The sequence below is a fragment of the Microcebus murinus genome, chromosome 5 (genome assembly GCF_040939455.1).
Source record: "Microcebus murinus isolate Inina chromosome 5, M.murinus_Inina_mat1.0, whole genome shotgun sequence".
NCBI lineage: Eukaryota > Metazoa > Chordata > Mammalia > Primates > Cheirogaleidae > Microcebus > Microcebus murinus.
In genome coordinates, this window is record NC_134108.1 from 86,572,959 (window position 1) to 86,596,600 (window position 23,642).

The following is a 23,642-nucleotide window of genomic DNA, read 5'->3' on the forward strand; positions in this document are numbered from 1 at the left end:
AGTCACTTAACCTCTCTATCAGTTTCTTTATCTCTAAAATGAGAATAACAATACCTGTCCTACCTACCTCACAGGGCTGTTGTGAGGATCAAGTGAGATGATGTATGAGAACTCACTCTGTAAACTTTAGAGCACTATACAAATGTTAGTTATTATCTTCATCTTAGGGGTTAGAAGGACCCTCAAGAAGTTATCTAGTCCTCATCTTTGTATCCAAGTAGAACTTCATTTAAAAGAGCTCAACAAGATAGTGGTCTATCCTAAAATTTAAAGAGAACAAAATTCTTCATAAATATATTTTTAAATGATACAATCTTTCTGAAGAGCAATTTGACAACAAATATTGAATCATAAAGCTGCTCATATACTTTGACCAAGATAAATTATAAAGAACAGAAGAATGGATTATGAAGAAAATGCTGGCCAGAAAACAGTGATACTTGTCAGAAATAAACAAAATGCATGTGTATGTACATTTAGACAGAAAAAAAAAAAACCAGGTAGGAAACAGATGAAAATTATAACAGTAATCATATTAGTAATTCTTATCTATAAAAGATAAGAATATACCTTTCTTCTATTTTCCAAATTTTCTGCTATAGGCATGTATTACTCTCAAAAACAGACCTTTTAACCACTATACTATGCACTCAATGTTTACAGAAAAATATGCTTTAAGAAAATTAATCACGATTCATTTAAAATATAATTAGGGTAGAGACAGGTGGGAAGTCCAGTTAGGCTATTCCACCATGACTGAATACTTATGTTACCACATTTTCACATAAAACCTCGAAAAAATTTTGACATTATATTAGCAGGTCTACTATGTTCATTTACAAAAGCAAATTTTAAGACTTTCATCAATTCTACATAAAAGCATATATAATATATGCATTACAAAGATGCATAGATAAATACGAAAAATACAACTAACTGCTATCAGTGATTATTTCTAAAGGTAAAGTGGATAAAGATTTTGTTGTTGCTGTTGTTTATTGTTCATTATACTTTCTCTGAGTTTTCCAAATTTTCAACAATGAGCATATATTTTATAACATTATTAGGAGAGAAAGTAACAATCCCAAAAAGGAAAACAGTACAGGAGAAAAGCATAATTAATAGTGCTTGTTGGCAGGGAATGAAAAGGTATGTCATGAGTTTTAGAGCTGTATTGCAAAGCAGAATCAACAGGATTTAGCAAGCCAAATCCAGAGGTCAATTATCAGCTTTTAAATTATTCCATTTCCTAGGCATCTGACATAACTGATCCTTCCCTTCTTGAATCCCCTTTTCCTCACTTCGTTTCCTCCTATTTCACTAACCACTTCTCAACATCCTTTGATAAAGCCTCTTCTTGTAGACGTCTACACTTCACAGGGCCCAATGGTTCAGTTCTCCCATCCCTCTTCTTTATCTACACCCACACTCATTCATCCCTTGGTGATCTCATCCAGTCCTATCTATACCCCAATGACTCCCTGAGGTATTTTCTCCGCCTCAAGGTCACATTTGACCCTCCAGAAGAGTGTAATTTCACATGTTCATTAAGTTGTCTAACAAACTTCAATCATCTCTCATCAAGACTATTATAGTCTCCTAGTGACCCAGGTTTCTCTATTGCCCTCCCCTCTCCCCAAAAACACAGTTTATTCTCCACACAGTCATCATTGTGATCCTTCTAAAATATTAAGTCAGATAACATTACATTCTTCTGTTCAAGACCATCAAAAGCCCTCCCAACACATTTAGATTTAGATATTGAGTCAAAAATCCTTGCCCACAGGGTCCTAAACAAGATCTTCCCTTGTCAACTTCTCTGACTTCATCTCCAATCATGCTGATTTACTCTGCTCCAATAACACTGGCTTTTTCCTCAACACAGGGAAGCATAAACCCATCTGGGGGTCTTCCCATTTGGCTAGTCACTATGCCATGGAAGCTCTTCTCCCACATATCCATATAGCTTACTCTCACACTTCATTCAGGTTTTACTCAAATATAACTTTCTTAGAGGAAACCTTCCCAAACTACCATATGCAAAACACACTCTCTCATTACTGCCTATGATCTTTAGCATACTTTATCCTTTAATGTCTCTCTATATGACATTAAATATGTTTATTGACAGTCTTCTCCAATAGAGTGTATGCTTCACAAGTCAGAGACTCTGTCTCTTATTCTTGGCTGCATTCCCAGAACCTAGAATAACAACCTGGTATATATTAAATACTCCAGAAATACTTACTGAATAAAAGAATAAGGGGAAAAGATGGGTCGGGAAAATTTAAACGTTGATAAATGAGAGAATATGTTTCTATTAACCCAAAAAGAAGTTGGAAAGAACAAATTTGAAAGTAAGATAGTGACTTCACTTTTCAGATATATTGATGACATGAAAAAAGAAGAGGCAAAAGAAGGGTAAGGAGAATTTCAAGGTAGTAGGGATCAGGAAGGTTAATTGCCTCAGAGAAAACAAATGAAGGAAAAAAAGCCACTAGTTTGATACATAGAAGCAGAGGGTCAGAAGACAAAGGATTAAGAAGTAAATAAGTGAAGAATGACAGTAACAAGTCTCCTTTTTAAGAAGTTTAATGGTAAAAGAAAGAAAGAAATCAGCTAAAGAAGGTTAAAAAGACAAAAGATGGTTTTTCTACAGAATTGAGAGATGGGGAAGGCAGACAGGAAGGAAGAAAGTGGGAAGGTGACAAACAAGAAAAGAGGAAAATCAACAGAAATCTGACCATGTTTTACGGGCTGGAAAATAACTTGGAAGTTAATGACACCTTGAGGTTCCATCATCATTCAAAAACATCTTGTCAACAACTTACAAATTAGAAAAACTAAAATTGAATTTGGGAGATGTTTCTCAAAGGTGAGACTTCCAAGAATGCATATGTTTTGGTACTCCCCCTCTTCCTGGCAATCCATTTCCTTCTACTCAAAAAGTCCATTCCTACACTAAACTAAGCTCTACGTTGTCTCCAAAGTTTCTAGGACTCTCATGCTGAATAAGTCCCCCAACAGCTGAAGCACCTCCAATATTGCTTTTACCTACCTCCCACATTCCACAACCAGGCGTCATTCTCAATTTGAAATCTTTTTACCCTCAAGTCTGATACTTAATGGCAACTCTATAACAGAAGAAATAACTAACCTAGAAGTAGTTGGGCTGAGTTTGACCTTTGTATTGCTGCATAATTAACACATATCAAATATGAAGAGTTCTCTACTGTCTCTGACTTGTAATTCTCCCTTTTGTATGGTATTAAAGTGATTTACACCAATCCTTATTGTTGAGAAACACAATAAATTTAGCTCCAAATGGTTTCAAAATCTATGATCATACTTAGAAATCCCCTTGAGCCTGAATTTAGATCACACTAAAATTCTTCCCATGCCAATCCCAAATCACTCTAAATAAACTTGCTTATACACCTCATAACTGTTAGTATAAAACAACAACAAAAAAAATTAAATGTAAAAATTTATTTAAAAATTTAAAAAAAAAAAACTTGCTTAAGTGAAGTCCTTCTGGCACTAATACTACTTTATTCTGGACTATTTAATTCCAATCTATCTTTTTGGGAAGAGGCGAAGATGACCATGTAATCCTAGCACTCTGGGAGGCCAAGGAGGGAGGATCACTTGAGCTCAGGAGTTCAAGACCAGCCTGAGCAAGAGCAAGACCACATCTCTACTAAAAATAGAAACAATTAGCCAGGTATGGTGGTGCACGACTATAGTCCCAGCTACTTGGGAGGTTAAGGCAGGAGGACTGCTTGAGCCCAAGAGTTTGAGGTTACTGTGAGCTAGGCTGATGCCACAGCACCCTCTAGACTGGCCAATAGAATGAGACTGTCTCAAAAAAAAAAAAAAAAAAAAAACAATAGGATTGGTTTAAATCATGTTAATACCATACCAATCAAGAATAGTAGGAAATTCTTTACATGCGGTTATGTTTCAATTATGCTGGCAGTGCAAAGGTCAAACTCAGACCAACTACTTCTAAGTCAGTTATTTCCTCTATTATACAGTAGGCATGAAGCATGAGACTTTAAGAAAAAAATAAAGAACATGATATCTTTGCACTATCACACCAATAAAGGTTAGGTATATATTTTATAGAGCTTTTATTTCTGAAGTAGAATTTAAAAATATGGATACCTCCTATTAACAGAGCCCCCACATTGCAGAACACCACCCACTTTCTACTAGGCCTCCCTCTGGTAAGAATGCTTCCCTTCATGGATGATTCATTGACTCTAAAAAGATAAATTCAGCCCCAAATGGTTACTTGTATTTTAAACTTGATGGAGTATATCACACCCCAGCTTCTTTTTGGAGTCAATGAATTCTTTATTATCTGTATTACCTACTTCAAATATTTTCTCATTTACCTTATGTTAGTATTTGGTATCAATCTAAGATAATTTTTCTTTAGAATGCTAGTTTCAATTACTCTAACACTATTAAATTATCTATCCTTTCTGCTATAATTTATATTTAACATATTCTAAAGTCTTATGTTTAAATGATCACAAATATTTCAACCTTTGCCAAACTAACTTCATGGTTCAGGAGGAAATTCATAGGTATTTTCATGGAAATGGGAAACAAGTCTATAAAACCTAGTTAAAAGAAGTTAAAACAGTATGTTCAGTGCAGAATTTCAGAGTTCTCAATGTACTGAAGGGCATTTATGAGGGAAAGAAGTGTATGTGACATAGCATAATCGTCTCCCAAGCTTTATTTTCTCACACACACACCCCCAAAAAATCATGCATCAAAATGATAACACTGGTTATTTCAGGAAAGATTTTTCCCTTCCTTCTTATTCACATTTCTGGTCCACTTTATATTAAAATGTTTTGTAAAAAAAAATTCCAAAAAATATTGTGTGAATGTCTAGAAAAAGCTAGGAAGATACATACTCAACAAAGGTTTTCTATGCAGAGGGAAGGAGTATTGGTGCCACTTCTTATTTTTTATTTTTTATCAAAGTTATACATGCACAAAATTTTAAAAAGTTCTAATTCCATAAAGTTTGTTAAGAAAAACATTAATGCCCAGCACCCATCTCCCCTCCACTTCCCTTTCTGAATTTCAATTTCTTCACTGGGAAAATAAAAGATATTATCACCCTTCACTGAAGGGTTGCTATGAAAATAAACCAATGCAGTGATAGTTTCTAACACAGTGCCTGATAGGCAAGCTATAATATCTTTAAAAAATTATAGCCATATTAGTATACTCTGGCAGGTTTTACCAAATAGATTTCTATAGCCCTAAATGCCCTAAAATTTTACCCATTCCCAACTGTCTAAATTAACTGTCTAAATCTATTGCCAAGAATATTCTACCAAGCCGATATAAAATAAGTAATTATTGTTAAGTCTGGAGCAGAGAGAGACACACACACAAAGCCTCATGTGCAGCAAAAATGCTGTTTATTTTGAGTATCTGGGTGCAGATGGGTGAAAGCCAAAAAAAGTGTCCAGGAGAGAGAAGGGGAGAGTCTTGGGTTTTTTTGTTTTTGTCTTTTTTTTGAGACAGAGTCTCACTTTGTTGCCCCGGCTAGAGTGAGTGCCATGGCGTCAGCCTAGCTCACAGTAACCTCAAACTCCTGGGCTCAAGCAATCCTCCTGCCTCAGCCTCCCAGGTAGCTGGGACAACAGGCATGTGCCACCATACCTGGCTAATTTTTTCTATATGTATTAGTTGGCCAATTAATTTCTTTCTATTTATAGTAGAGACGGGGTCTCGCTCTAGCTCAGGCTGGTTTCGAACTCCTGACCTCGAGCAGAGCAATCCGCCCGCCTCGGCCTCCCAGAGTGCTAGGATTACAGGCGTGAGCCACCGCGCCCAGCCGAGTCTTGGGTTTTATAGAGGGTTTCTCTGGGGTGAGTAAGTGGGCCAGAACAGCTGCTTGTAATAAATTATTTTTCAAACAACCAGCTCCTAGGACTCCTGCCCCAGCCACATACATCCTTCAGCTCCAGTGCCCTCCTATCAGAAGAGAGAGGAAGGGGTAAACTTCGTCCCTATGAGGAGATGGAAAGGAATGTTGGCTGCACTGTCTATTAGATTTACAGTGTTTTATAAGTCTAAATTTTGCATTAACCACATTCTGTCCTACACATACTTTTCAGGTTCCTACCTGGAACAAGCCTAACAATTATTCCCTTAAAATACTATGAATTATTTATCTTTAAATCAATTCCTTTAAAAACATTCGCTGAGTACCTACTATGTGTTGCACACTGTCTTCATTATTCTAGATATCAAAAATACAAAATTCTCAAGACAAATGACCTGGTTTCTTCCACAAATATCAAGAAAAAAGTGGGGAAACATATTTAGACTTAACTTACATATCAACTAATTGAAAATATTGACCTTACTTCAATTCTGATTCTAACTATAAAAATAATGTTGAATTGGATAAAACTGGCTAAATATTTTTAAAATATTAGTTAACTAATTTTAAATGTTTTAGGCAATATAATGTTACTATACTTAAGTTTTTAAAAAAGATTCTTATATCTCAGAGATAACATGCTGAAATAGGCTGCTAATAGATGACACCATATGCATTCTTGCCTGGACTTCCAAATAATCCTGGGGGAGAGGGGTGTTAAGGATGAGTGGAATATAAATGAAACGAGACCAATTATTAATTGTTTAAGCTGAGTAACAGGCACATGGGGGTTCATTATCCTATTCTCATTGTTTCTATATGTTTGATATCCATAAAATAAAACTTTAAAATTTATTCCCATGAAGCTTCATTTTAATGAGTGAAGCAAAATATACAGCATGTTAGGTGATAAGTAATATGAATAAAAGGAAAGGGAGTGTGGAGGAGGGAACAAAGGATAGTTTACCATGTTTTGGGCCTAACAAGTTTATAATTGTAAATGGAATGCTCAAGGAAAGCTAGGGATAGCTGCACTGCCTTTCATTGCATAAGAGCTTCTGGCCACGTGAAAAGTGGAACCTGAAATTCAGGCTCCTGTCTGCTTTCTAAGCTGTGCACAGGAAAAAGTGGTATCCTTATCTAATTTCCAAAAAGGTACTGTATAGGCTAGAAAGAACCTGGGGATGATACTACTGAGGTAACTTTTCAACAAAAGACTGACCAAGTTGGGGAACTAGCTTTCAAGTACCTAGACCAGGGTTCCTCAAACTTTTTAAATAGGGGGCCAGTTCACTATCCCTCAGACCGTTGGAGAGTACAGCACACAATCCACACATGTGTACTGTGGCCCCAGGAAATTGGCTGCTAAGCAGGATAGGTAGTGGTGGCAAAACACCCGGTGGGGTTGGCCGGATAAATGTCCTCGGTGAGCTGCATGTGGCCCACGGGCTGTAGTTTGAGGGCCCCTGACCTAGACTATGAGTCAGGAGCATGCCTAAGATATTAGAAGAATAGTTGTGGTGAGATTAGGAGAAGACAAAATACAATAGATAAGATCACAGAAGACAAACTGAGTAGGGTCCTATAGGCCATAAAGACTTTAGGTTTTTTTCTTTGCACAAAATGGAGAGTTACCAGGGCATTGTGAACAAAAAGTTGACATAATCTTAACTTTTTATAGAATCACTATTGGTGCTCTTTTGAGAAGACTGTAAGGAATCCTGAAGGACAGAAGCAGGGAAGCCAGTTACAGGGTACTGCAGTGATCCAGGTGAGAGAGAGTAATGGCTAAAGCCATAGATGCAGTGAAGAAAGTGAAAAATACAAGCAGTCAGATTCTGGATATATTCTGAAAAAAAATGCCAACAGGATTTGCTGATGAACTGAATATGATATATGAAAGAAAGGGAGAAGTAAAGGATGACTTCAGAAGTCTTTGCTGAGCAATCTGAAGGAATTGCCCTTTAGAGATCAAAATGACTATAGGAATTAGTATTTCCAGAAGATATGGGAATAGGGATATGGGAAGAGTAGGTACCAAGAGTTCAATTTTAAACATTAAGCTTACGATGTCCAATAAACATCCATAGCAAGTAAACACAAGAGTTCGGCATTTAGGCAAGAAGTTGAAGCTAAAGGTATATATACTTGGGAGTTGAATCACAGAGGTTATTTTTAAGCTATGAAACCAAATGATATCACAAAAGTGAGTAGAAATAGCAAAATTGTCTATATTCTGAACTCTGACACATTCCAATGTTTAGAGATGAGAAAAGTGAAGAGGAGTACCAAAAGAAACTGAGAAGCAGCAGCAGCCAGTAAGGTAGTAGAATAATCGAGAGAGAACAGAGATTAAGTGAATAAATCATTTCAAAAAGCAAAGATCAGCTGAGTTAAGCACCACAGACAAGTAGAAGGAAAAAGAAATGGCCTTTGGATCTACTAACGTGATGGCGACTAGTGATCCAGAGGAGTGGCAAAGGCGAAATCCACATTTGGAGGGGAGATATTGAGGGCAAGGAGCACAAAAAATTCTTTCCAAGAGTTTTGCCACAGACAAAAGAACAGAACAATACAAGCATACTAATGAATACATATAAAGATGATGTGTGATGAGACTGAAATTCAATTGTAAGGGCTTTGACAGACTTTTATACTTCTTTTCCAATTCTCCCAAGCATAGACAAAACAAAAATAAGGAAGATATCCCATCATATAACTATAAACCGTATCTGTGCAAACAGAAAGGCAGAAACCTAACCGCAAAACATTATCTTTTAATTTCATCAAGAGTATCTAAATGTAGGACATCATAATAAAGGCTAAAAATGTATCAAAGTATTTTTTAACCTACCAAGCAATACTGTGAAAATAAGAAAAATACCAAAATGCATACTCCAATTTTTTATCTGGATTAGCTCTGTCTGCCTCATGCTTCAAAAACAGGCAAAAAAGAGGCACTTGGCCATCCACTGGCCATTCTGAAAAAACTAAAGTGAGATTAAGGCATGCACTGTTAATATGGGTGTGTAACTTTAGGGGGAAAGGACACTATTTAGTTGCTTAAGGATAGCTTCTTAATTGTTTAAATATGTTTTTTATTTCTTAGATTTTTCTTTTTTAGTGAGAAAAATCACTGTCTCACAGTTCATTTATTTACACAGCCCACGAATTATAGGCTCAGTTGGATGAAAAACCAAAAATATGAATGTTAAACATGTGAACACAACCCTTGGGAACACTAGTATTATTTATTAACAGGGAATTATTTTAATCTGACAAAAGGATTGACTAATCTCCATTTAATGTACACTTTTTATTCACTATTTCTTTGCTTAGACTGTACTTCATTTGCCCAGGATCTTCAAAAGGCTGGCCACTACCTATATCTTACCACACAGCTACTCTCAATGTTAGAGAGAGGCCTGAACTGACCAGCCCAACTCAGGTAAATGATGACCTCTAGTGCCAAAATAACAACTACACTTCCCTATTACCTTACAATTTACTTGCAAGCTCCACGAGGGCAGAGACTTTAGTTGTCTCAAACACCAATGTATCCTCCAGCACTGGAAACAGTCTGGCACATGACAGGCATACAATAAATGTTTGTTAAATAAACAAACAGTATAGTACCAACCACTTTTATGCCAAAGCAAATCATATACCTTACATACAATTGTGGAACCACATTGTAAATTGCTGGGCCTGGAACGCTGTTTAATAAGAATCATATTACCATAAAACCGGAATAGATTAAAAGAGAAAAAAGCAACTCAACCCTCTTATAATATGGGTCTTACCATTTTTCACTGAGTTTCACTTCCAATAAATCAGTTCCCTACTAAGTACTTTGTTCTATAACATTTCAGTGGCTTTTACTCAAATGTAAGAAAAAACAGAGACAAACAGGGTCAACCAAAGGGTTCTTAGATAATTACATTTTTTTCAAAAAGGAAGACTTAAGCAATTAACAGCCCTAACTTGTAGTAGCCCAGGAAAAGACTATACACACCATTAAATAGAACATAACCTCCATAAGAGCAGGAATTTGTCATTTGTTGTGTTCTGATACATCCCTAGAACCTACAACACCAGTTGGAATATACAATGTTCCAACTTAACACAGCTTGAAGGAATAAAATGTATGAATGGATACAAAAATATCATGGCTCTCAAGTTTCTATCTCAAGAGATTAGGACCTTCATATTCAACTAAACTCAAATCAAAATCTGCCCTCAGCAATCAAAAGAAGTAGAATATAACACCTCTACTTCATCACAGTAGTGTGGACTGGTTTCTTGCAGAAGTCAAGAGTTAGAATGATAATAGTTTAGAAAACAAAGATTAGAAGAAAGCATCCAAACATGGAACCAACCCGACAACAAAAACAAAAAAAGCTGCTCACTCAAAAAGATATAATTAGTAGCATTTTTCAGCATCTACACTTAGGAACCAAAGCTCTTTTAAGAGTACAACTGAAAAAATCTCTATTATAAAAGGAACTCTGATCAAGTACATTAAGAGATTAAAAGACATGAATCTTGATAGGAAAAATCATCAACTGCAATAAATTTGGAATAGATGAGAGAATTATTAGAATTTGGAAGATACAAGAAGAGAATTCTGATTAAACATAAATATACTGATAAACATACCTAAGTAAATGTTATAACTTAACAAGGAAAAAAATGATTAGTATTATAGGTATTTAGCCTTGAAGCAACTGTATTATATAGTAAAATGTATCTTGCTCCATTACATAACATAGGTTTAAGTGAGTAAATACTTCCTATTATCAATAAGTATCTCTGGCCTCTTATGAATGGTATGGACTGAGCAATCTCTTATATCAAGTTCATTTCAGTTAAGTTTCCAATTCCAGAGCCTTCCTCAATAAAAATAAAGTAAAAAGAAGCCCTCAGAGAAAAAACTATTTTAATAATAAGGTTTATCATTCATGTGTTTTACATATATGTATCCTTTTACTTATAATAGTACAACCCCTTATGTTTATTTCACCTATTTCGGACAATCTCAGTTTCCTAGCCTCTCAATTAAATAAATGAACAGAATATACTGATGTTTAACAAAGGTACACTAGTAGGTCCTGAGACATTATTATAAAAAGAGGAGAAATAAACCTTTCAAAAAAAATTTTTTTCCCAAGTGTATTTGTCTCAGGCCTAGCTAATGCAGGGAACAAAAGCCCTATCTACTAAAACAGTACCTAAGGATATTGCTAATAAAGAATGATAAAATAATTTATTTCTCAAGACAACTAAATCACCAGCTAAAAACTAAATTATGTTCACTATTCTGTTTTTAAAAAGGAAGCTCTTCAGAGTGAGGCTCTGTCTCAAAAAAAAAAAAAAAAAGCCGGGTGTGGTGGCTCACACTTGTAATCCTAGCACTCTGGGAGGCCAAGGCAGGTGGATCGTTTGAGTTCACCGAGTTCGGAAAAAGGAAGATCTTAATGTGTTTTGAAAATATCAGATTCTTCAAAACTTATGTGCAATTATTTTCCTAAATCATCACAAAAATGTTCATTAAAGCTAATACTGCTTGTCCATTAATCAAGGTTACTTGACAATTTTTCTATGGCCAGTATGTATCAAATTTAATTTAAAGCATTTTCAACAACCCTAAACTTAAACCTTAGGCTAAGGAAAAATTTTCTGCCAAACCTTAGCAACAGATCAGTTAATTTCCAAGCTGATCCCTTTTTACATATTTGATATATTTTTGTGAAGTTGCCTATCAGGAAATCTTACATATCAAAATTGACTATAATTATGCATATAACAGAGGAAAATATGGTTCTGAGGCTAAAACTAAAATAAAAATTGCAGAATGAAAAAAATCAATAAGCACTTTTAGAGGCACTCTGCCTCTATAACGATAACAAAACTATACAATGGAGCACACATTTAGTGACTACACTACCATGTGAGATTATTTGAGTATTAAAAAAAAGGGCAATTTGAGCATTAAAAAGAAAAAGCAGTGTAATATAATATATTTGTTAAAATCTATAAACTCATTAGGACAATCCAAAAGGAAAGTGCCAAAATAATAATCTGCCACCTCTAGCATGGATATGATCATTCACCACTCCTTATTTTGAAAATTGGTAATTAAATGTTAATTCTTTCCCTTTATCTCCCTCTTTAGTAGAAACTGTAAGCAACTAGGTAATGAAAGAAAATTTTCCTAGGTAATGAAAGAAAATTACCAAAATAATGCCAAGAAATAAATGTTAAAAAAAAAAATTAGAAAATCATCCCTTTGCTAGAACTGATTTCAGCAAGTATCATCAACAGATGTACAGAACCATTAGCAGAAAGGCTATAAGGAACTAAATATTTTCATGTGGCCAAAGTTATATCCCTACACATTATTTGCCACCTCAAGTGTTTAGGAAGAAATTTGGCTCTCATCACCTTAAACCCAGTAGTCAAACTTAACATCAAGAATCAGACAATCAAATATTGAAAGACTTATGATATGATGCAAAATTAACTATACAGCTTCACCTATACAGTATTTTTGCTTAAATATGTTTAGAACTTCACTTTTAAACCTAGCTTCTAATTTGTAGAAAATAAAAGAGAAGAACAAGCCAACTGACACCAGAATTTTAAAAATCTAAAACCTAAGGCATTCCTAAGAGACATCTGGTCTTATCTCTTCAAAAAGTATCAATGGAAAAGGGTATGGGGAGACTTCAGAAATGTAACTAAATGCCAAACTAGGTCCTTCACTACACCTTGGTTTGAACAAACCAGATGAAAATCATACCTTGGGAACAAATGATAAATTTGAATATGGACAGAAATATTAGATGATATTCGGAAACTGCTTTTTATTTTTTAGGTGTGGTTATGGTATTGTTATAAATATGTTTAACTACTTTTTCTGAAGAAACATAGCAAAGTTCAATTAAATGGATAGATTAGACAGATGAACTGGTAAACTGATAAATACAGCAAATATAGCAAAACATTAACAGTTGGTGATGGGTAAATGTGAGTATACTGCACTTTGTTTTCTGTATGTTTTAAATTTTTAAAATATACACTTAAATTTAAAAACAAAGGAAAGCTTAAAATAAAAACAACCTTAAGCAAGTAGATATCTAAATAGCATATATTTGATTTACACTTTGTTCCAAAACAGATTTAAAGTGGCTTTTAAAAGGATATAATCTCAGCCATCTGATTAGAATCCATGGGTTCTAGATCTGTAGATTCAACCAACAGCAGTTCAAAAATATTTGGGGGAAGCCGGGCGCGGTGGCTCACGCCTGTAATCCTAGCTCTCTGGGAGGCTGAGGTGGGCGGATTGCTCGAGGTCAGGAGTTCGAAACCAGCCTGAGCAAGAGCGAGACCCCGTTTCTATTATAAATACAAAGAAATTAATTGGCCAACTAATATATATAGAAAAAATGAGCCAGGCATGGTGGCACATGCCTGTAGTCCCAGCTACTTGGGGAGGCTGAGGCAGGAGGATGGCTTGAGCCCAGGAGTTTGAGGTTGCTGTGAGCTAGGCTGACGCCATGGCACTCACTCTAGCCTGGGCAACAAAGTGAGACTCTGTCTCAAAAAAAAAAAAAAAAAAAAAAAATTTGGGGGAAAAATTGTATCTATACCAAACATGTACAAACTTTTTCCTTACTCATTATTCCCTTAATAATACAGTGTAACAACCATTTACATAGGATTTACATTCTATTAAGTATTGTAAGTAATCTAGAGATGATTTAAAAGTATATGGATGCAGGGCCTGGTGGCTCACGTCTGTAACCCTAGCACTCTGGGAGGCTGAGGCGGGTGGACCGTTTGAATTCAGAAGTTCGAGACCAGCCTGAGCAAGAGTGAGACCCTGTCCCTTCTAAAAAAAAAAATAGTTAGGAAACTGTTGTCTTCAAAAAAAAGAAAAAAAAAAAAAAAGAAAGAAATTAGCTGAACTAAAAAAAAAAAAATATATATATATATATACATATATACAAAATTAGCCAGGCATGGTGGCGCATACTTGTAGGATTGCTTGAGCCCAGGAGTTTGAGGTTACTGTGAGCTACCTAACGCCACAGCACTCTACTGGGCAACGGAGTGAGACTCTGTCCAATGAATGAATGAATGAATGAATGAAGTATGGGGGAGGCATGCCTAGGTTATATGCAAATACTATGCCGTTTTATCTGAGGGACTTGAGCTTCTGCGAATATTGGCATTGGGGGGAGGGTCCTGGAACCAATCCATCATGAATACCAAGAGATGACTGTGCAATACAAGGTTATATTTTTTTCAAAATGCTGAGCTAAATTAAGCAAAAGAAAAATATGAATAGGAAACGAAGAAGAACTCAAGGATGATGTCAATACGCAGAATAAGTTACAAACATTTACTTTTTACCAGGAGTTCCCTGATTTCACGGTGCTTAAAAGTCAAAGTTTGTCAGGTATTCGGCGTAACTCTTTAGAGGGAAAAACACATGCATGAAAAAATAGTATATGTTAAAAAGGTACTGCCTCTAAACAATTTACCATTTCAATAGATACCCTTATAGCACATACCCTTTTATTACCTTTTACCTATTTACCTTTAATACCCTTTTATTACACTGTAAGTTACACTAAGTAGATGGTTTCCTAAGAGGATGTATATAACTATTACTGTAAATACAACAATCAATCTAAGTCCTGGAAGAAAATACTATTATATATATTAACTGTTATCTAAACACTGAAGAAAAATAAAACTTTACTAATATTTAATCAGACTGACACTAATATCCTTGGTGGATTCATGTTAGACACAATTTATCTAAATGGAAAGATCCCAAGAGAAGAGTTAAAAATTCCATAAAGTGCAGAAGTTAATACCCTTAATGCACTGGTTTGCCTTCAGTATTCTGCACTGTCAACAGTATGTCATTAATATATTTTAAGAACTTTATAAATAATAGACTGTTTACAGTAATTTTAATGAAATGGGAAGCAACTATTAAAATCTTCGTATCACATAAAGGGTCTCATTAATTCACAGCAAAAGCCTTAAAAGAGCTGCTATACTTAAAAATGAGTTACACATCTTTGTTTTACAAAATAAGACAAATGTTTTAAAAATGAGACAAGTATTAAACATTCTGGCCTTTTCTATTAAAAGTAGTTATAAGTGATATGCATTAAAAAAATAAGCACCCTCAATCTGTTCCTTCCAGTTGACATTTTAGTAATGAGAAAATAACTCATTCTCTTAAAAAAGTAATTAATTAAAAAACACAAGTTAGGCTAAAAAAACTGTTTAGATATATTTTCAGCAGTATGTGATTTTTTTTAGCTGAAATGTGAAATGTGGTACTTACAAAAACTCTTATTTGGACATTTCAAAATTTTTCCAAATAAAAAAGGTTCAGGCCGGGCGCGGTGGCTCACGCCTGTAATCCTAGCACTCTGGGAGGCTGAGGCGGGCGGATTGCTCAAGGTCAGGAGTTCAAAACCAGCCTGAGCGAGACCCCGTCTCTACCATAAAAATAGAAAGAAATTAATTGGCCAACTAATATATATAATATAAAATCAGCCGGGCATGGTGGCTCGTGCCTGTAGTCCCAGCTACTCGGGAGGCTGAGGCAGGAGGATTGCTTGAGCCCAGGAGTCTGAGGTTGCTGTGAGCGAGGCTGACGCCACGGCACTCACTCTAGCCTGGGCAAGAAAGCGAGACTCTGTCTCAAAAAAAAAAAAGGTTCAGTGAAGAGTTTTGAGCTTATATAGTAATACTACAACCTAACAACTTCCTGTTGGTTTAAAAGAATAAGCATACAGAAAGATAACAGAAATGTTCCAATTAAATTGCAATAAAAGCCTTTCATATTTGATATGAACAAAAAACTAGGATTATAATTTAGTAAGTAGAGCCTACAGTTAATTTCTTCCATTTAAATACATGTATCATTCATTATTGAGTTATTGTTTTCAGCTATGACAGACATTAAAGTCCAGTATCAAAATAAACAACTTAGAACCAGATAGGTAAAAGACTCTAACAGAACATGAAATTTTCTAAAATAATTAAGTGTATGCAATCACAGTATATTCCACAAAGGTTCTTATACAACAATAACTTCAGTTAATTTTAAAAGTATAAACATCATTTATCTATAGCTTACCATTTAAAAATATCTATTGTGTGTATTATACAAAGGACATTAATATATTAGTACATGACAAGTATATAAATATACATACAAATACTGGTGTGTACTCAAAAATGCCTCACTTACAAGCATATATAGTCAAAAAAGTTTGGATACCTGTTACCTTAATGAAATGAAGCCTCAAATATATAGTAGCAATTTTGACACTCACCCATTTCAGAATGAAACAAATCTCCCTTGAAAAATTTTGATATGAGCAAATAATCATGCTCTATCAACATAAAACTGGATTTTATAAGCTGAGACCCAGGTTCCATTAGTTAGGGGGATAAAACAGATATGCAGCCTAGAAAAGTCTCTGGCAAGTAAGGCAAGATTAGCTTTAAACACAAAAAGTAGTCAATCCTCCTAGGATGACCTGTAAGCTGGGAAAAGGTACTGATCTTAATCTCCCCAGAGAGTGAACCACAGAAGCTGTGCTTGAAACTGGTAGCTGTTGCCCAATATTCATTCAGCCAGTCTTCCTCATTTACTAGAATTCTGGGTTTTGTTTTTTTTTTTTTTAATTTTTTTTTTTTTTTTTTTTACTTGACTGCCCTATGCAATGGTATGAATTCTTGGTTTTTAACTGGGTAGAAAAGACTTACTTTTCAATCTACCTGACTGTTAGATGTGGTTATTGTCTATGTTGTGGCCAATGGGATGTTAGTAGAAACTGTACATGCAACTCACACGATACAATCTTAAATAAAGGAAGTATTACATTCCTCTTTCCCTTTCTTACTGACTGGAATCCATACTTGACAGCTGAAGGAGCCACCTCAAAACTACGCCATAATCCTGGAAACAGTGATCACATACAGCAGTACAAAATAGGAGGAGTTTAGCACTTGGTACTATGGGACTCTATACCAGCTCTCGGTTATTTACTTTTGAGCTATTACATAACAAAATAAATTTCTTTCTTTATACCACTATTTTCTGGAGTTTTTTAATCACTCTCAGCTGAGCTTAATCCTAAAATCAAGGCCAAAAAGAGATGGGGTTTCACTCTGTTCATCCAGGATGGAATGCGACAAGGCCAAAAATTCTAAGTCAAAGTGATGACCCACCCAGTAAGTCACAACCCATGAGAAGCAAATCCATGACAGCAACTGAGACCAGGAAAAGAACACAGAGATTGAAATACAGAAAACATTACTGGGATCAGCCAGGAGGTTGAGGAAATGAGAAAATGGGCAGCTGGGGAAAATGAGGATGCCTAGGTTTATGATTTGGGTAAATCCACGTAGCCAGGCTTTCCTACTTCTCTAAAAACAGAGATCTGACACTGCCAAGGAATTATGAAATTTCAGCTTCTCTAGCTGGCTGGTACACTCACTTCTGTGATAGGGAAGGTGAGTCAAGAATAGTTAGGGCCCTGAAACAAGTAATCACTCTCCTGGGCCACTATAAGTTAGCCAAATAGTCTCATCTAAGATCCCACAAGAATCAAAAATTCAGCCCTCTTATCTTTTATCAGAATTTGTTTTTGGTCAACGTTCTCAAAATATAGCAAAGTAAAAGGCTTAGAAACTTTATTATTCATTTTTCTTCTTGACAGAAAAAAAAAAGTCAAGAATAATTAAACAAAGGAAAAGAAGATCAAAACCAAGATCAAGAAAATATTTGTATCCAAGTCACGGCACCGAGTCACGGCACCAAAAAAAAAAACAAAACAAAACAAAAAAATTAAGAAAACATTTGTTTAAGGATCCTTGATATTCTTCATATCAAAAATTTTAAATTACAAAGTAGAATAATTCATTAATTTAAGGACTGAAAAGCTATTCATAAACCATCTCATCTTGATTAATAAATAAGATAAATATCAACTTTTGCACATCTAATATGAAGTGTTCTATGATTAGAAATAAATATATCTGATCAAGTTGGTGCCACATTAAACAATTATCAAATGAAGAATCCTAGTCTTTAAAAATCAAAATCATGGCCGGGCGCGGTGGCTCACGCCTGTAATCCTAGCTCTTGGGAGGCCGAGGCGGGCGGATTGCTCAAGATCAGGAGTTCAAAACCAGCCTGAGCAAGAGCGAGACCCCGTCTCTATTTTAAAAAAAATATAAAAATATATATATATATATTAAAAAATATAAAAATCAAAATCATAGAATATTAGTCATTCTGCCCAAAAAACTACCCATTATCCATACTGTACCCATAAAACTTTTTTACTTCGCTATGTTAAAATGTACAAACACCTAATAATTATAAAATCATCTGAATTAAAAAACATCTTTCAATAACACAAATAGTTCTGGAAGTGTTCAAGAGTTATCAATAAAGTTTGTTAGTACATACTAATATGATAAGCTTACTTGTTTAAATTCTGAGTTCTAATCATAGACAAGGTATAAAAATAGATTTTGATTACAGATGTAAGACGAAAATCCTGGAGGGTGGGAAAAACTTTTTTGCAGATGAAGAATGAGACTGAAAGGAATTCAGCTGGGAAGAAAGGAAAAGGCAGAAAGTGGAGATGAGAGAATGTAGAAAATAAAATAGAAGATGGCCAACAAGTTACGTATATCACGTATTTTCCAAGTGTCCCAGAACAGGTTGCTTTAAAACATTTCTCTTTCATACTTCTATACCAAACCAGGACCTGTGTCAGGGTCATTATATTGTTCTAATCTGCAGAGTTATGAGTTAAAAACATATTTGATGTGAAAGGAACTAGTAAGGAGGAGGAAAAAAAAAAGAAAAAAAATTTTAAAAAAAGGAAAAAAAAAGCATTTGAAAGCTAATCTGGATATTTGACCAATCTTAATGAGAAAAGTGAATTCAAATTTATATATTTTTCAGAAGTGATTCATTTGTGTTCTTTTTCAAGTATACTTTAATACAATTTAAGATACCTTTAATATCTGACATGCATTCTCTTCAAAATACTGTGCCAGCTATTTCACAAATTTTATACTTTCAAACAACAAAAAGATTGCAATGACTGCTACAAAATGATCAGATTATAGTTGGCTCCGGCAAGAGAAAAAAATACCTTGCCTTTCCAACTCAAAAAACAGGAGGTATTTTTCTTTTTTCTTGCAATTAGAGTACACCTGTCCACCAGGTGGTAGTAGTCTTCCAATCAGACAGAAATCCAGTTTTACACTAGTTTTTCAAACTAATAATCTTACAATGAGGTTTTTCAGATGGACCATTTCTATTTAAGAAAATTAAAAACCATTAAGATAACTAAAATTTTAAACATAATCAAATCATTTTTAGATATCATTTTAAATTTAAAAATCTCATATAAATTAATTTTTAACTCCCTTTAACTAACCCAGGCTATTGTCCACTCAATGTAATGGGGCACTATTCACTCTGTATTCCCTGAGATTGGTACCCACTGGAGTTGTGCGACCCAGCCTGTAAAATGCTCTCATCCTAATCTCACACTCTGGTCATAAGAAATTAGCTTTACAAGGAAAAAAGGACTTAGATTATGCTTTGCACAATGTCATCATTTGGGGTATTCCCGTATTTTAGGAAACTTCCATGTAATTATCTATGACAATTTACCTCTCTTGTTATGTAAGTATACAGTTGTGTAAGTAACTAATTTATCATTAAAGATGGATTTAAAGATGTGATGAATTCTATGACAAAAGATCAAAACTGGGGAAAGGAAGAACAGACGGCAGAGGTACCAATGCTAGTAGCTCCAGTTCAGAAATCTTTTGGAGAAGATTCTCCAACAAGAAAACAAGGGTAGAAGACACAGGCCTAAAGCATTCCAAGGAAATCCAGGCACCCACTACGGTGAAAATGACAACAAGGGATTATGCAATCTTGCCATAACTGAACTGAAATAAAACAGTGAGAATAATAATTGGAACTAAACAGGATAGAATCTATGAATTTTACTCAGCAAGTTGTCACTTTAAATATGTGCTACAAAACAAAATTATCTATGCTAAGAAGATCTTCATTTGTGTCTGAAACTATGAGGATTCTCCTATTTATGCATTAGAGAGGATCCCAAAGTCATTTTCACAGGAAAATCTTGGCCGTGTACTCCAAGGGATGCAAAGTAGCCCCTCATTCAAACACCCCTATCAGAACCTTTAAATTTACAAAATCTCATACTCAGCCATGATGATTAATAAAACTTATGTCTATGTATTTAGCTGGCAAAAGGAAAAAAAGGCTAGTTGCATTCTCAACAGTTCTCAGACAGTATCATATAACTCACGTTCATATCAATATTGTTTAAAAATCTGGTGAGAAATTATATCCAAGACAGGATGTTTGAAAGACAGCTTAAAAATCTATCCTAGGATTAGGTCAGTTAGATGATTATAGTAGTCCCTGTAATACCACTTATTTTGGGATACACATTGAAGGATATACGAACAAGCCCTACATTCACTGAAAGTATGTTGTAAAGGATTTTCTTTTATTATATCACACATCATGATAAAACTATGGATGAAATTACTTTCTAGTTTTATTGTCAGAAATACTTTTCTTTTTCCTGGGCACTGGATATGTTTTTACATTTAGGACACTGTATTTTTCACCTTGGAATGTTTTCCTCCTGCACAATGATTGCTAGCTTTCTGAAAGCCAAAGGTGTACACCACCTGCAGCACACATTTTATCTATTATCTTAATTTCTGGTCCCACTATCTGATCCTAGTTTTTCTTTTTGCTCTTTTTTCCATACAAAATTTACTAAATGTCTACTATTCTGGTGCCTATAGGAATAACATATATAGGAGCAGTCTCTGCCTTTATGGACGTAAATTATTTCATTTAAATTTATATTTTATCTTTAATAATTAAAGTGCTTGGTCAATGCCCATCATTTCTGGGATTAAATACAGTAATGTAGGGTAGGCAAAAACCTGCCTAACACATACAATGAACACTATCTGGATGATGGGCACACTTAAAACACTGACTTATAATAACCAAATCAATACACATAACCAAAAATATTTATACCCCCGTAATACTTGAAAATAATAATAAAAAAAAAAACCAGTAATGTCACAAACTGTGAAGGGTCTGGGATTTTACCCTACTTGAAACTAGCATATTACTGATTCATGATCACTGACAAAAGACACAAGACTACTTTGTAAGAGACAAAGAATTCTGTTATTCTGTTATTCATGGCATAACAAGCAGCATGATCATGATGTTATACCAGTTCCCTTTGCCTCTTCAAATTCCACTTCTACCTGTTGGCACTTATTAAAGGCACCTCTTTAAACACCTTTCTAGTATTTATGATTTGCTAAATCACTAGCCAGTAACTGTCTCTCTCTCTAAACCCCTTAATCTTTAATAACTAAGAGCCATTTCAGGCACTCACAAATCCATAAATCTCTCCTACAAAGACACGCATCTTTAAATGGGAAAGAGAACTATACTCTTTTAAGAACAGAATTTTAAAAAGCTTAATTTTGCTATGAAGCGAAATGAAATTTGAGAACCAGTTTAGAGCCTTGATCTTAACAGCATTCATGTACTTCAAGGCAGAAAAATTTAGAATCTATTGCAATCCATGTACTGTGATTTATGTATTAGAGAACTTGGGAAATTAGTCATTCTTGAAACTTCAGTTTACTCGACTATAAAATGGGATTAATAGTACAGGCTGAGTATCCCTAAACCCAAATCCAAAATCTGAAATGCTCCAAAATCAGAAACTTTTTAAGCATCAATGTAACACTCAAAGGAAATGCATTCAGATTTCAGATTTTTGGATTACGGATGCTGAACGAGTAAATATAGTGCAGATATTCCAAAATCCAAATAAAATCCCAAATCTGAAACACTTCTGGTCCCAAGCATTTCAGATAAGGGATACTCAATCTGTAGTATCTATAGCTCTTAAATTTTTGTGAAGATTTAATAAAATAGTGCCAGCAAAGTACTTTTGAATAGTATTTAGTACATTAATATCCACACATTATTAACTATTTTATTAACTTCCTTGTGAGAAAAGAGCTAGGGGCTTTCTTTACAAACTACATCTGCCTGCAAACTCACCTTGAAACCACTTTCTCAAAAATCCTGAGCAGGAAACTAGTTTTATGACAACATATACGAACTAGCAGTTCAAATGATAATGTACCATGTTCTGAAACTGTAGTGCCTTGCTGTGATGGTTAATTTTATTTTTTTAATTATTTGACAAAAATAGTATATATCTATAGTGTATAACATGTTTTGAAATATGTATACATTGTGGAATGGCTAAATGGAGTTCATTAACATTTGTATTACCTCACATATTTATCATTTTTTTGTGGTAAGAAATGGTTAACTTTATGTCAGCTTGGCTAGACTACCATACTCAGACATTTGGTCAAACACCAATTTAAATGTTGTTGTGAAGGTATTTTTTAGATAAGATTAACATTTAAACCAATAGCTTTTCAGTAAAACAGAGTATTCTCCATAATGTGGGTGGGCCTCATTTAATCAGTTAAAGACTTTAAGAAACAAAAGATTGAGGTCCCCTAAGTAAGAGGGAATTCTGCCTCTAGAATGCCTCTGGACTCCTGCAACATCAACTCTTCCCTACGCTTCCAGCTTGCCAGCCTAACAACCAGCAGATTTTGGGCTTGCCAGCCTCCACAATCATGTAAGCCAATTCTTTAAAATCAATCAATTCAATACCTCTCTCTCATTATAAACACACACACACACACACACACACAACCTATTGGTTCTGTTTCTCTAGAGAACTCTAATACACATGCAAACTCTGAAAAGTCCATTGATAGTTTTATTACTAACACAAAACTAATGAGTAAGATTAGTATTACTAATGGGTGAAAAAACATTGAAAGCAAGGAAATTAATGCAAATTGACCATGGAAGAAATAAATAACAAGGCAAAACTCAACACTGACAAAGACAAGATAATAATGGACAGAGTTCCAAATTCCCTAAATAAGAATTGCTGGAAATTTTATAATTATTATGACTTAATTAAGAGTCACTGGTTCAATATGGCAAACTTTGTACATCTTTTATCTACTTTTTCCCACTCCCCCTCAAAATCCCATAAAAATGAAAGAATATGAGGTAAAAACTCATAACAACAAAGTGAATAAAAAGAAAACCCAAAGCATATGAAATATTTCAATACATTTCTGGAAGATGAAAGAAAAATAAATAGAAGAGATTAATGAAATAGAGCATGAAGAAGTCACAACCCAGAATGAAAGGGAGCTAAAGCTTAAGAGGAAACAATTCTGTCCAACAAACTACTAGTCTCTAAAAGTAGAATGACAGAGGGCATAAGCAGTGAGCTGGACTAGACATAAGCATCAACTGAAGGCCTAAATATTGAGAGTTCAATACCATCCCTTCCCCCCATTTCAGTATCCAGCAAGGCCTACAACCAAACACTGAACTCTAAGAAAGAAAATCTTTTCTTAACCCTAAAGTGTAATTGAATAAGCTAATTGGAGAAAACAGGAGAATTATCAACTATTGATAAGTGCTTCTCACCGTGGTATTTAGAGGTTCCCCCAAATA

At 34.7% G+C, this 23,642-nt stretch overlaps 1 protein-coding gene across 6 annotated transcripts in view; it reads right to left on the bottom strand.

The window, feature by feature from the left end:
- PHF3 (PHD finger protein 3) overlaps positions 1–23,642 on the bottom strand; it is a 91,248-nt gene that overhangs the window by 43,921 nt on the left and 23,685 nt on the right. The window contains exon 1 of one of the 6 annotated variants that reach the window (XM_076003248.1): positions 68–3,869. The exons of the other annotated variants lie outside the window; for them this stretch is intronic. The gene's annotated coding sequence lies outside the window, so the exon portion shown is untranslated. Of the gene's footprint in view, positions 1–67; positions 3,870–23,642 lie in introns of those variants that run through there. 6 annotated transcript variants of the gene reach the window in all.